The sequence below is a fragment of the Pelodiscus sinensis genome, chromosome 5, assembly GCF_052426305.1.
Source record: "Pelodiscus sinensis isolate ZL-2025 chromosome 5, ASM5242630v1, whole genome shotgun sequence".
Classification (NCBI taxonomy): domain Eukaryota; kingdom Metazoa; phylum Chordata; order Testudines; family Trionychidae; genus Pelodiscus; species Pelodiscus sinensis.
The window spans coordinates 61805382-61821091 of NC_143056.1; the positions used below are offsets into that span (position 1 = coordinate 61805382).

At 41.9% G+C, this 15710-nt stretch overlaps 1 protein-coding gene across 2 annotated transcripts in view; it reads right to left on the bottom strand.

Moving 5' to 3' along the window:
- Positions 1-1100: 1100 nt before the first annotated feature.
- The window catches only part of CCDC9B (coiled-coil domain containing 9B), a 112246-nt gene continuing 97636 nt past the window's right edge, over positions 1101-15710 (bottom strand). The window contains exon 13 of one of the 2 annotated variants that reach the window (XM_014576325.3): positions 1101-10581. The gene's annotated coding sequence lies outside the window, so the exon portion shown is untranslated. The remainder of the gene's footprint in view (positions 10582-15710) is intronic. The other variant, XM_075927087.2, reaches the window with a different exon arrangement.

Genomic DNA, 15710 nt, shown 5'->3' on the forward strand with positions numbered 1-15710 from the left:
CAATTAAACTAGTAAACACTTTAATTTTATGGGATGGGGAGAAGGAGGGTGGAAGGTTTAGGAGCAACACTTTCACCAAAGCCAAAAGAAACAATTGAGGTGGGCTTTAAGTTCAGATTGCGTGGGTTGCAGATTGTCTGTTTTCTTTTGCTTGACAACTTAATTCATAACTGGACATGCGGGTTGTCAGTTAAATGTTTCCTGTGGGCAAACCCAGACATGTAAGCTTCAAATTCTCTTCAGTGGGATGCTTTTAATTCTTCCCAGTGATAGTGTTCCCTAACCAGGGGCGGCATTTCTCAGACATTACTGCTTTCCGTGGGGTTGGAGAATAATGATGGTCTGAAATGCTGCTTGTATGCTAGTTTGATCCAGGATTATCTTCAGTAGTGTAGGGGATGGGTGTGGAAGAGAAGAAACAGACTCATTCCTTGGTGTCTGTAGAGTTTTAACTGTTCCTGGGACTTGGCACTAAAAGCAGGTCAAGCAGGAGGGAAACAGTGGTACTGAGGAATTGGCTTTCAATAATAATCCCTCCAGAGACAAAATACAAGGGACCAGATGGACAATTTACACAAAGAGCTTTCCTATAAGGGTGTCTGGCTGTTCTGATTAGAAATGGCAATGGAGATCTCAAGCAAAATTAATGTATTTTGGAGGGGTGTATACTTAGTATTCTCCTCTAAAAACAATTGCTCTCTGAAGATTAAGTCAGTCTTCAATGGAGCAGACCATTTAATTCAATACAATTTTCTTCTCCTCCTTTGTGGTCACTCCCAACCTGTCCTGCTACTGTGGAGAGATTTTCTATGCTCAGTGTTGATTACTTAAAGCTCTTACTCGGTTCAGAGGCATTTACACTGAAGTGTTGAGATGAGTATATAGTATGGTAGTAATTTGACATGTTGAGCCCTATCTGCTCTGTGAAATTAACCCATTGCTGACAATTGAGTTCTCCTGAACAAGTGCTGAATTATGCTATCATAATAAATACGACACAACCATTTTCAGCATCCTTGCATGAAGTGCGACTACAATTTGTGCTAGTACAAAGAGTTTGTTCCAGTGATGTCCTGCTTGCTAATGGAATAAGGCTGAGGCAAAGCTGAGACATTTATTTTTGAAGCTGTTACAAATGGTTATTGGAGCATTCCATTAACTTTACTGCTGTGCTACCAAATGTACAAAGAGAAAATGTGCGGTCTGATGCTTCCAAAGCAGCTGCTCAGATTCAGCCTTATCACAGAGGATTTCCAATAGACTGCTCATGATTGTCAGGGCAATGTTAGTAACTTTAATATCATTTGGCTCTTTAAAAAGCATTATAGATGTTTGAAAACACTTCTAAATCTGTTACCTTAAGACAGAGCAAGAAATCCAGATGTCTGATGGTACCCAGGATGCAATGGTTCTTTCCTCTGGGACAGTGCAATGTCAATCCAGCAGGAATGAGCAAGTTTGTAAGCCTTTTTGTGCTCTTAGTGCTTTTGGTGTTAGAATTTAAGAAATAAGGCATTTTTCTGACAAGATACACGACAAATATTTAAAATAACTGAAAGGACTTGTCGTCATTGGTTTCAGTATGCAAGCTAACATTTTAATCCAGAATGTTAGGGATTTCTTAGGAAGTGGGCTGACTGCACAGAGTGCATAGCTGTGTTGATAATATAATGGGTCATGAATCTCTGGATTTACAGCTGTGTTTTGCTGTCTTTGTGCTGAAGCTGAGTCATCTGTGTCTAGAATCTCATATTCTTTAACTATATAGCATATGCAATAGCTTGTTCAATTTGATTTTTTTTTTTTTTTTTTTTTTGGTAATCCATACTATGTTGCCAAACGGTATTCTGCACAGTTCTGACTCTGGCTCATTATAATGAATTTCAACCTTTCTCTTCCCAGCCTCTACAAAGAAGAAGAAAAATCAGTCCTGCAAATTAAGCAAAACCATGCTGGCTAAAGGAACTCTGGCAAATCAGATTTGGCCTCAGACTTGTTTACAGCGACAGGGGAAAATATTAAGTCCTAAATTTCTGAGAGAGTTCCTTGAAAAATACTTTAGAATTCCAGTGGAATCAATTTCTTTAAACAAATATTTGTGCATTATTTCCAATCCAAACATGAAAATAGTATTCTGCTATAATCCTATCTCTGATATAAAGGTTAGGGCCAGCTTTCTATTCAAATTCTACTGTATGTGAATCAGAGTGGCAGTAGTAGTCTTCATTGCCCAAATTGAATTTCAAAAAGTAAACATTTCCCCCATCCTATGAAGTCAGATCTTAAAACGCTTTGTTTTAATAATCATATTGGTATTGCTAACCATAATCTTTCCGAATAACTTTTTACCTTGCAATGTCCCTTTTTAAAAAAGCGTGGCTATCAAAATGGGTCTTCTGCCTCGGCTCCTGACAAATCCTGTTGTAACTTTTAATTTACTGAGTAAACACAAGTGTTGGCTACGTACCTGTTCAACATGGTAGTCTTAAACAGTTTGGGAGAAGAAACCCATTTCTATTTAAAAAATTACAGCGTATTCCTAACATTACAGCGTATTTCTAACATACATTGGCTTGATTTTTGTCTCTAACTAGAAGGCACAAGATAATTCCAGTGATTTGCAGTCTTGCACCAGTTAAGAACAAGCTGTCTGCTGTGGTGGAATCATGGCCAGTGTGCAGAAGAAGATATGTTTATAAAGTTGAAGAGAGCAGACCATGAGGTTGATTATGAAGTTGGAAGATTCAATTTTGAGGCATTTAAAAAGCCTAAATCCTCCCATACTGACTCTTGCTGCAGAGTGAAGATTTGGAAGGAGCCATTCAAGGTGAAAATCCATTCTGAGCACTACCATGGCTACAGCATAGCCTTCTGACTCTACTGCTGCTGTTGGTTACTGATGGTCCTGAAATACTAATACAGCTGTAGAAATTCAAGCTTTATTTTAGTCTTCCTCTTGTTTTAAAAACCTATTAACTTTTGCTCTGAGCAAAGAATATTTTATTGTTACGTGGAACAGAGAACAGTTTATTGTATCAGGTTTAGCCTCATACTGACAGATGCATTTTGATTGGATTACTGCTGGGGGAAACTAAACGAATACCAAGTTGCCTCTAAATTGTGCACCTCCAGACTGTATTCAGTACTTTTTTGAGACACCACAGCAGGGCACATGGCTTTAGCCCTTAATTCTGAATGTATTGTGTTCTGTGGACTAGAACCTTGATCCTTTAGCAGTCACCTATTACTATCCTCATGATTCTCTTCCAGGGAAAGAAATGGAGCTACTGAAACACAACTCTGTCAATGCCCGATATGGCCTACAACCTGGTCAGCTGTATCAAAGAGATCTGGAAAAAACTAGCGTAATCAGCATGGTCACTTGTTGAAAATGAGAGAAGTGTGCAAGCCTTAACAGCAAAGTCCCAAGCCAGAATATCCCATAATCCGGTGGTGAGAGCACTCATCTGAGAGGTGGTAGGCTCCAGTTCAATTCCTTCTCCCCATTAAGTGGGGAGGGATGTGAATGGGGTGTCTCCCACATCCTGAGTGAGTATCCTAACCAGAAGGCTAAAAATTGTGGGCTGTGGTGGTTGCTGCTCCTCACCTGTTGAGGCCAGATTCAGTGGGTAAGGTTCGTTTTTATTTAGTCTGGGACTAGGTCTTGCAGGTGAGTGAGCATCTACTGCTGTTGGGCGGGATAGCAGAGTGGGGATCAGGATTGTGAAGCCCAGTGCTGCCTGATTCTGGGATTTAAGTGCCTAAAGTGTTGGGCACCTAACTCCTTTTGTGAATCTAACCTCTCAAGCTGTTAGAGTAGCCTAGTGAAATGGCAGTAGAAATCCCTATTTGAAGTCAATGCTGGGTGTGTACAGCAGCTACATGTGGGGAGTCATCCAAAGGTAAATTGCTTAACCAATCATTGTTATGCAGCATCTGTTAAGGGAGACATGGCAGCTTTTTAAACTCTACAGTATTTCTATATTCAGCACTAGCTGTCTGTAATTGTACATGGTTTCCCTCCCATATCAAATAAAACACTGCTCTTTGCATTTTGTACTTGAAATACATTTTTTTGTTGAAGTGCATTTTAGTTTAAGGCTTATAAACTGATTGCAGCCAAATTGTCCAGGACAGAGAACTGGTGTGGAAAATCAGTAGGGATGGTACTTGGTCCTGCTGTGAGGGCAGGGGACTGGACTCAATGACCTCTCAAGGTTATGTCCAGTTTTGAGAGGTATATATCTCCATATATTCTATTACTAATACAGTAATTAATGCTGCTGTTACTATGCAATACTTTCTATTTTACATAATACTTAGCCTGTGTCTGGGGCATTGTTCTAAGCCATACAGTATCCTTCTATAATACGTATTAACTTAATTACAGCTGGGGATACTGAGCTTGAGCTGCTGTCTAGCATTCTCATTTCCTTCCCCTGCACTAACAAAGCTGAAGAGGTTTAGAATGAGCCAGTTCAGCTATTTTTTTTCTCTGCGGGCTGTTTTCACTATTGCCACCCCAGTTTTCTTTATCAGCCAATCTTGAAGGCAAGACTTCAGTTCCCCCAAAGCGGGTGAGAATTTTCAGTACTGGCTTTAACTACAGTGCTTAGCTCGTGAGGCTGGTGCTAAACTTTGGAAACTGGGAATAACTTAACTGTACAGTAACAAGCTATTTTTGTAGCAAGACTATACTCCATCTCAGAATCCCTGCTGCTTTTGGTCTACATGGGAGTCCCAAAGTATGGTGTGAAAGAATCACTGGCTGTCAGCCAGAGTTGAGAAGAAGCACAAATACCTTTTTAAGCAGATGACTGAGTGACTGATTGCCCTTTGTAGGCTCCCATTATATTTGTTACTATTCTTGCAAACCGAAATGAATGAGCTTTGTCATCTGCATGGAAAGGATCCAGTCTTGTTAACTAAGGAGGTATTAGGCTATGTAATCACTGCAAACTTCCAGATTAGCCAAGTGAGGGCACAAAAGAGTGTAGTGGCTTGTATATTTCCTTAAGATATGTATGATTTCCTTTTAAAATAAGAACCATGGATTTTGAGGGAAGGTACAGGGTAGAACTTGTGGATAGGGTTGCCAGGTAGACCCTGCCAAAAAAACTGGGCACATTTGATCATGGGTGGGGCAGGAAGCAGAGCTGGCTGGGAGGGTGTCCGGGGGCGGGAAGCAGAGCTGGGAGGGGGTGTCGGGGGCTGCAGGGCTAGATGGGAGGAGGGGGGGGGGGCAGGAAGCAGACCTGGCAGAGGGTGGTGCAGCCACTGGCCACAGCCGGAGTCCTTCAGGCCGTGCCCCTGGCAGGCACTCCCTTTAGTGGCTAGCAAAAGCCGGGCAGGGGAGGGGCTGGGAGTCACTCCTCCCCCCCCCCCCCCTCCCGGTGTGGCTTCTGCATGCAACCAAAAGCTCCCAGCAGGAAGGCAGGGCCGTGATTGGTGCTGGGAGCCTCTGGTCGCGTGCAAAAGCCGGGCGGGCGGAGTGGCTGGGCATCCCGGCCCCCACCCTGCCCAGCTTTTGCATGCGACCACAGGGCTCCCAAAGCCAATTGAGGCCCTGCTCCCTCACCAGGCTTCCATCCGGCCTCCAGCTGGGAATTCAGAAAATACCGGACATTGCACATGTCTGGTATCTTCTGAATTTTTCTACCGGATAGATGGTGCAAATACCAGACTGTCCGGTAGAAAACCGGACACCTGGCAACCTTACTTTGTGGACATAGGCCAAATTCATAAGTCGCTCACAATAAGGTTGAGTTATTAAATGGGATGGGGTTGACATTCCTACTGAATTTAGGGTGGGCTAGTGAAGACTAACATTGAGTGCAATACATAAAATTCCTATCCAGTTCTGCTGCTGCTGCTCATGGAAGAAAAGACCAAGGTTATGACTCATTGAAGATCTTCCCAACCATCTGTAAGTGGAAGAAATATTAACAAATGGAACTTAGTCTTTTCCTTCTCACAACTTTTATTTAACAAAAATAATCTCTACACTTAAATATTTCAATCACCTCAACTTCACCCACATCTAGCCCTTGTACAGAAGAAATAAATAGTAGTTATGGTTCTCTAACAATGGGAACAAACTGTTTTCAAACAGTATGCAAGGCCTATCCTTAATTAAGGAAACTTAACATTAATAGCAGGGACCATCTGTACAGTACCTTCCATGAAGTCCATTACAAGACTTATTATGCTAAATTACTTGAGCTTGGGAAGAAGAGGGAGAATTAAGCAGCAGTTTTCCTTGATACTGAATTTATCTTAGCAAAAGGTGCTAAGTGTACCACAATTGAAACTGAACTTATCTCTTTGTCTGTAGAACTGGGATCATGTGGCAGTGAAAACTTTTGCATGGTGCCTTGAAGTCTGACCTGGATGACTTGGAGGAACAGCTTTTAGGTAGAAGAGACTGTTTTGGCTGCACTTTCTGGGAATGGGACTGAAACTAGTGTTTTTACATGGGTGACCAAATTATAAAGCTGTTTGGTGAGAATTACTTTAAAATTCCAATCTGGTTAGGACTTTGGTCAGAATGTTAGATATAAATGAATTTGTAACCAGTTACTGATCCCTTAACTCCGCTGCTCTTCCAACCCAGTATCTGAGACATGGAAATTCAGCCTTTAATGAGCTAGACCAGCTTCCAGGAATTGAAGCAGTTTTATAATCAACTTCATCTGTAACTTTAGCCCTAGACAGCAGAAAAAAATGTTTTTAATACAGCATGATTTTGTGTGCATCTTCTGATCCATCTCTTGCTAACAGCTTCGGGGTGGGTTGGTGAATTATCACAAATTTGGCACATGGAAGAGATTGCCCGTCCTTTTGAGTGAAAGCCAGTTAGGTACATTTGCTGAGTTACTAGGAAAACCAGGATGTGCTGCTGTGCAAATGTTAATTTATTAAAACAGTATTCCAGTGCACTCATACCAACCTCATCAGTAAAGCAGTCTGTCATTTTAGATAGCAACGTTTCTTTCAGTGAAGCTAAATAAATTCCTGTGGACATGTGCACACATCTACATGCACGTCTACATCTCCCTTCAATGAAGAAGATAAAACTGCTTCGTGTGTCTGGGTCACGTTTGGAAATTAGGACTTTACACATTTTTGGGCTTCTGACTTACAGGAGTGTTCTCTTTCAAGCTGTCATCCCATCATTATTTGGTTATTTTTTAGTTGGATTTTTTCAGTATGTTCCTAGTGAAATTGGTGAAGCTATTGTGATTTATACTAGAATCATAGAACACTAGAACTGGAAGGGACCTTGAGAGGTCATCAAGTTGAGTCCCCTGCCCTCATGGCAGGACCCAGTACCATCTAGACCATCCCTGATAGACATCTATCTAACTGAAGATTAATTCCTCCTTAAGAAAGGTATGTTGTTTTAAGGCTAAATAAAATAACCTAATATGGCAGATTCCTGGAGAGTGACTACCTACTTATGACAAGTATCAAAGGGTAGCCCTGTTAGGACTGTATCCACAAAAACAGTGAGGAGTCCTGTGTCGCTTTAAAAATTAACAGATATATTTGGGCATAAGCTTTCATGGGCATCTGCCAAAGTGGTGGTTTGCCACGAAAGCTTACTACTGTCTTATGCAAGCAGAAGGCTTTAGAAGGTTAAGAGAGCAGAGAATGTGGCTGGGAAAGTGAAAGGATCTCAGAAGAAGCCTGGACCTTTAATCTGAGCTAGCTCAGGAGTAGTTGCACAAATGTTCTCAGGTGTACCAAAAAGTTCTTGGTGCGTTGGGTAAAGGGGGAGGATTACTACATGTGAATGCCCCTCCAATCTCTGCCTGATGCATTTTGTTGTAGGTGCTCATCATTAGTGGATTTTAAGAAGCAGAAATGGCACTGTGCCAGGGTCCCTTCAAGTGGCACTCAATCCACCCTCTTACTCAGGAAAGCCCAATCTCCACAGAGCTAATGTGCTGTCTACCACCACCTGTGCTTGCTAATGCCAAAAGGAGGAAGTGGTGACCTCCTTAATAATACAGTGACACCAATGATATTCTGAGCCTTTCAAAATTATTCATGAACCACAATGTAATTCTTTATCACTCTGGCGCCTCTGTGCTCCATTGTCTGCAAGATGAGACAATATCCTTGCATCCCTGTCAATTCTATAGCCACTTTGAGGCTCTAGTATAATCTCTAATTTTTCAACCACCTACAAAACTACACTTTACCATCCACCTATAAAACCCATTTCTTCTGTCACCCAATGGTTATGAGGAGACAGCCCTCCACCCCATACCTTCTAATTTATCTGTTGCCCATTAACTAACTACAAAGCTACAATATAAGCACTTTCCATAAACCTTTGAACATTTCTATTGCCCTTTCCTGGAGGGTGCAGTGGCCTGTAAGCCCTTAAGTTGGAGAAGGGAGTTGAACACCAAACCTCAGTTTTAAATAGAATTGGTTATTAAATAAAATAAAGTGCATACAGTATACAAGTCATGGCTTGCCCCACACTCACAATGTAAGAAAAATTCAATATGAAATAAAGGTGACAGTGTTTCTTCTCTTCCCTCTGGAGACTTGATTTATAGATTTCTCTGTCATTTGGCATAGAGACAGGTGCTGAGAGGTGATGACAAAATTTTGAGCACTCAGTTTCAGGGAGGTGAATGGCTACAGACTAGTGAGATCTCATTTGTGGTGAATGTTGACATTGGATAATGAATGGTGAAGGTCTGGTATTGAAAGCTGATTTCATACAAGCTGTAAGAGTGAGAAGATTGTGCTCATCTTCCTTTCTCATCAACTACCCCTTAGCACTTTGTCCTGGAAGATCAAAACAAAAATGCCAGAATTATCAGCCTGCAGGGAACTGCTGAGCAGCAAATTAAAATGTCTACTGAGCGCTAATGTGATCTTCCTGCATAGATGGGATGTCCACAGGATTCTTCCAGCATAATTAGGCTATGAAGGATTAGAATTTATTGAGATATGTCAGAAAATATCAATTCATCATACAAAGCCAATGAAAAAATATTTCCATCGATGATGATAAAAATTTAACAAATAAGCAGTGTGGAAAATGGTGCTTGAGAACTTACTGGAGTACAATTTAAGGTTGCTTACTTTGTCTGTTTTGACAGTTGATGTTGACAATTTGGGGTTTAATGGTTATAAAGTTTTAGCTCCTTGAATCAGTCTACTTTCATTAAACAGTTAAGCTGTGTCTAGACTGCTGGGTTTTTTGAAAAAAAGTAGCCTTTTTTTGAAAACTTCACCTGAGTCTAGACTACAGCTGCATTCTCTCGAAATTAAATCGAAAGAACACAGCTTTTCTTTCGATGGCGGTACTCCTCATTTCATGAGGAAGAACGCCTTTTTTCGAAAGTGCTCTTTCGAAAAAAAGTATTCTTGAATGCAAACAGGGCTTTTTCGAAAGAGAGCATCCAGACTGCCTGGGTGCTCTTTCAAAAAAGCGGCTCACTTTTTCGAAAGAAGAGGTTGCAGTCTAGACGCTCTCTTTCGAAAGAGGCTTGTAGTCTAGACATACCCTTACTGTCTGACTTTGGCATAATTTCCCAAAACTGTGAAAACTGAAATAGATAAAAATAGAAAAGATACTTAAAAATAAACATCAATATTATGTGTTGAAATTATATATTGTGTAGATAAATATCTATTCTGCCAACCTATATACTCTATTAAGAAGCTTAGATTCTGGATCTAATGGGAGGAGCAGGCAGGACTCAAATACCAACGGGATAAGTGTGGTGTAAGTGTCTAGAGAAAACATGGAAACTGAATCCTCCTCTTTCAGATAAGGATATTCTACCTTTTCATCTTGAACAGCAAGAGCTAAAAATATTCAATACAGGGACTATGTCTTTGTATGTATTTGCACAGCAACTAGAACAATGGGAATTGGAGCCTCTGGGCACTACTGTAATATAAACAGTAAATAAATTTGATCCCACAAGATTCATTTGGATCTTATTAAAGCAACAAGTATAGACAGAGGGGTACATCAGCTCTTCTCTTTGCTGGATCCTTTCCTGTAGCAGCTTCCAGACCTAGACACATGAATTTTTAACAAGGAAAGACAGTTTTTTCTTTTTCTTTCTTTGTTGGCTACTCCAGTGCCCAAAGTTAATGAGATGCCTGAAAATGCTAATTGTTTTAAATCCACAGACTTGCTCAAGAAAGAGTGGGACTGTCAGAAGGAGGAATATAAAAGAAAACAAGCATGACGTCCCATGAACACAGGAGAGAAATAGGCTAGATCTACACTGCAATGTTAAATCGGAAAAAGAAACACAATTTGTGTTATGCAAATTATGTATCTTTTTCTAGTTTACTTTTGAAAGAGGCTTTTCTGAAATTTGGCATGTCCACATGGCACCAAATTTTGGAAAAAAGTGCTCTTTCAACACATCCCTTATTCCTTGTGGAACAAGGTTTACAGGAATGGTGAAAGAGTGTATCTGCTTTTTCTATATATTTTTTTTTAAAGTGGATGTGTTCCTTGGACACTGTGTTGCTTTTCCAGATTACCTCCAGTATCCCAGAAAAGTAATTCGGTCTAGATGTAGCCATAGTGACCTTTGGATGAAAAAGAGAAAAAAAAAAAAAAAAAAAGAAAGGCACTGAGAAACATTTAAGAACACAGTCATGGACATTTCTTAAGAGGCAACATGTCAGTGATTTATAATAATGCCCTAGATACTGAAAAAAAAGGTTACTAAATTCATTGGAATTTTCAAAACCACTTCTTGGAAACACTTATCACTGTTTCTGTATAAACAGTTAGTGAGTGGAGTTGGTGTCTCTCTCTCCCTCTCACGGTGGGGATGCCATTTAAATGCTTCAGCAGTGTGCTTCCCAGCAAGGGGCTAGGCATAAAGGTTGAGAACTTGGATCCTGTTCGAAATTGGAGATTTTCAGAGTTGTTTGAGATACTGTAAGTTCTAGCTCACTCTCTTTATAATTTGTAGTAGTTTAACGGATGTGTATCTAATTAGCTAGTTAGAGAAAAAGCCACTCAGTGCTTTGTAATAGGATCTGAATTCTCTCTTCTGTTCTGTAGCACCAGCCTTTCAAAATTGCCATGTTTGTACTCTATGTTAATTACTCTTTTTTACTAAGTCTCAGAAGGGTAGCTGTGTTAGTCTGTATCTGCAAAAACAACAAGGAGTCATGTGGCACTTTAACAGATGTATTAGGGCATAAGCTTTTGTGGGTAAAAAACCACTTTGTCCTTTTTTACTAAAACACTAAAAGTTAGGTATTCTTCTTGTGTAGTAATTAGTAGAGCCCTGCAAACATGTGGCTACTTCTGAGCCATGTTTTCAGATCATGGATCAGATGCAAATACAAATTTTGTATCTACATAGAGCTGTAGTGACCAGGGTGAAGGGATGCAGTGATTAGAATAATTCAGTTTCCCCATCTGTAAAATGGGGATAATGTCATTGGCCTCCTTTGTAAAGTGCTTTGCGATTTAGGGATGAAAAGCATTATCTAAGAGTTGGGGTATTATTATATCACAGTGCATCTAATCTTGCCTGCATAACCCAAATCCTGGCTGGTAGATGCAGCAGGCCCTGTACTGGCACATTTTCCTCCTGACAGGAGCTCTCTTTGGCATGAGCAGAGGTTCAGGAAGGAGACGTGCCTGTGAGCTGTCTCTTTTCTTCTTCTAGGAATGCAAGTGTCAGAGGTGCTAAATCTAACAAATCTGCGTGCATCAGCCTCATTTGACTCTTAGTATTGGGTTATATTTGGATTTATGGCTGTATGGCTGTGTATAGCACCAATGTACCTCAGATTTTCCAGCTCAATTGAGTTTGGTATGGTGTTGAGAATCACTGAGGCTTTAGGTTGTGGGAAACATGAACTCGGGACTTCATGGTTGATTATGATAAAAATTCTAATGTTACAGGTAGTTTCTGGCTAAACACACAAGGCTGGCTAGCTCCATTTGAGCCGGGAATGAAAATAAGAGTATTGTACTATTATCCTAGTCACAGTTAGGTTACTGCTTCCCTTGGGATGAGACTGGGGCTTGACTTTTCTTTGATCAGGTTGGAGGACTTATTTTATTCATCCACCCTTGGCAAAATACTTGGCAATAGTTGGCAGTAGTTAAATCCCTGGGAGAAAATTTTATTCTGAAAATGAACCATGTCACTGATGGGTCTTGTGAAACATCATATAATAATAGTTAGAAGCAATGTCTAAGAAGTCTGTTAGGTAGTCTTACGCTCAGATTTCCTCCATTAGCCTCCCTTAGGCTTACTTTTACCTGCTTTGACAACAGGTAAAGGAGTCTAAGTTAGTGTAACTTACAAACCAGGGAGTGAGAAGAAGGTGTAAGTTAATGTTTGGCATCTATCTCACATTTAATACTCTGTTATACATCAGTAAGTAGAACTAAGGGTGTCTAAGATATTTTAAGGTGGTTCAGTATCCTTATGCATTGCCTTTGAATGTAACCCTATGTCTGTCACTCTAGTTATTGTATTTCTGCTCTATACTTTGAATTCATAAGTCATCATGATGCATCAAAGAAGGAATAGGAACAGATTTTCAAAAGTGCTGAAGCTATATAGGAGTACAAGTCACACTGAAAGACCTGTGCTCCTAAATTTGTTAGGCACTTTTGAAAACCTTCCCTTACGTGGCTTGGCCAGCTCTGTAGTTGATTGTACCTAATTCTGCTGGAGCACTAACTTCTCCTAACTGCTGTAGAGTACACTAGGATGTGTGTCTGGAATCTGTAGAAGTCCATTATACATTATGGCTACGTCTAGTCTGGCATGATTTTCCGCAAATGCTTTTAACGGAAAAGTTTTCTGTTAAAAGCATTTGCGGAAAAGAGCGTCTAGATTGACACGGACACTTTTCCGCAAAAGCACTTTTTGCGGAAAAGCATCCGTGTCAATCTAGACGCGCTTTTGCGCAAAACAAATCTGAGCTGTCTACACTGGCCCTTTTGCGCAAAAGCTTTTGTGCGAAAGGACTTTTGCCCGAACGGGAGCAGCATAGTATTTCCGCAAGAAGCACTGATTTCTTACATGAGATCATCAGTGTTCTGCGGAAATTCAAGCGGCCAGTGTAGACAGCTGGCAAGTTTTTCCGCAAAAGCAATTGCTTTTGCGGAAAAACTTGCCAGTCTAGACACAGCCTATATGAAAATGCAAGTGAATTTAGGTAGCATTATCAGGGCCCAGCCCTAAAGTCAGCATTAAAGGAGGCAAGGAAAAGAGCCTCGTGTAGGTTGTCTGGAACATGGGTAGATAGCAAGAGGTGTACAAAACCGAGGAGAGGTTTGAAATGGGCACTACTCAAAGCCAGTTACACATACCCTGAACTTATCACACCTCTGAGGGCTGATGGGCAGTTAGTCTTCTTTATTGCCTATGGGTCCACAGAAACCTGAAGCACTCTCCCTGCCAATGATTCTCTGACTTTATTAAGAAATGTCAGTTTCTGCCTACATTGCTTGAAGCTGTAACTTTTAGCACTGGTTTCATTAAGAAAAGTGACCTGTGTCCTTTTCAATCCTGTAGCATGCAGGGATTTGGGTGCATAGCTCCTGTTTTTGCTAGGGAGAGCTGCAATGTCAGATCCCTACTACTGCTTTGGAAAAACACACACACCGCTCCCGCCCAGTTGCACTTTCTGTAAAATGCTGAATTTTTGTTTCTCAAGAGAAATGAAGGAAAGTTTCTGTGACGGTCTTTTGCACCATTTTTTTCCTCTGGGACTTTTCAGGGGATTCCAGGCCTGCACTTCAGGTAAGTATTTATTTATTGCTCCCTAAAGCAGAGGATGGAAGCCCCCTCACATGCTCTGTGCAACTTCTCCAACTGAGCCAGGGGTATGGTTTGAAGGTGGGGAGTATTTTTGTACTATGCAGGGCAGTTAAACAGACATTAACAGTAGACATTGTGCAAGCCAAGTGGCTGCCTTGTGCCTGAAGGTAAATGCTGCACGGAGCTGTTGTTCTGTGGGGATGTATAAATAGCTTGTGCTATGAAAACTTTTATGTATGTGGGTGTTAATGCCACTCCAACAAAGGGCATATTAAGGGACAACTAGCAGCCCCATCCAGAGTATCTTGTGCCACTTATACTGCTACTACCTAAGTGATGGTAGGTGGAATGGAGAATCCATTCAATGACATGTTGTTTTTCAGAAGTTTATTTTTCAGGGACATCTCCTTGGAGCTTTAGATCCCCTGTGATCTAATTTATGCCAATTCTACACTCTTCCTCTAGGCTAAGCTTCACATCACAGCCACCATCCTGCTCAATGGTGACGGGCTGAGGTCCTTTCAGAGACAATGTCATTCCTTGAAGAATTAAGTTTAGGTCAATGGGAATGATTTTAGCTTTTTTTTACAGGTTGGATCTCGCTGGTCCAGCACTCTCGGGGTATATCTACACTACCCCGCTAGTTCGAACTAGCGGGGTAATGTAGGCATACCGCACTTGCAAATGAAGCCTGGGATTTGAATCTCTCGGGCTTCATTTGCATAAGCGGGGAGCCGCCATTTTTAAAACCCCGCTGGTTTGAACCCCGTGCAGCGCGGCTACACGGGGCTCGAACTAGGTAGTTCGGACTAGGATTCCTATTCCGAACTACCGGTACACCTCGTGGAACGAGGAATAGGAATCCTAGTCCGAACTACCTAGTTCGAGCCCCGTGTAGCCGGGCTGCACGGGGTTCGAACCAGCGGGGTTTTAAAAATGGCGGCTCCCCGCTTATGCAAATGAAGCCCGGTACACCTCGTGGAACGAGGAATAGGAATAGGAATCCTAGTCCGAACTACCTAGTTCGAGCCCCGTGTAGCTGCGCTGCATGGGGTTTGAACCAGCGGGGTTTTAAAAATGGCAGCTCCCCGCTTATGCAAATGAAGCCCAGGAAATTCAAATCCCGGGCTTCATTTGCAAGTGCGGTATGCCTACATTACCCTCCTAGTTCGAACTAGGAGGGTAGTGTAGACATACCCTTGGACCTGACTGGTCCTGGATGAGGGATTTTTCCAGACCAGGGGAGATCATTTCAGGGACCCCCCTTCCCCCAATCACCTGATGCCCTTATCCCCGCTTCCTGGCTCTCCCAGCAGCATCGTGTGCTGACTCTCTACCCACCCCCGTACAGCCCAGCTGAACCGTGCGCCAGCTCTGGCTCCCCCCTCACAGCCCAACTGAGCCACACGCTGGCTCTCAGATCCCCAACCCGCTTGCAGAGTGTTGGGACTGTCATGATTATGAGGGTTAGCCAGAGTCTGGGGATTAAGGAGTTAACTACACCTAGCCAGGTGGAGTGACCAGTAGGAATGTAGGTGGGACTTTCAAACTGGGACAAAGGAATTTGGGTTTTTTCCTTTATTTTGGCTATTTTGGCCTGTGCTTCTACTTCCATTCGCCTTGTCTCCGCTTTTATTGCTGCTAGCCTCTCCAGATGTTCTTGTTGGACACGCTGCTCCTTGGCCTCTCGTTGTGCACTCCTGGCCTCGGCCTCTCGTTGTGCTAGCCTTGCCTGGTGTTTTTGTTCCTCACGCTTAGTTTGTGCTCGCCTCTCCTCTATCTGTAGGATAAGCTCAACCTCTTTCTGAGTTAGAGGTCTGCCAACTGCCTTACAGGCAGCTTCCCATAGAGGAGGCAGAGGTGAGGGAGGAGCAGCACTGCTGTACATTGCTCCTGCTCTCTCCTTGGGGTATG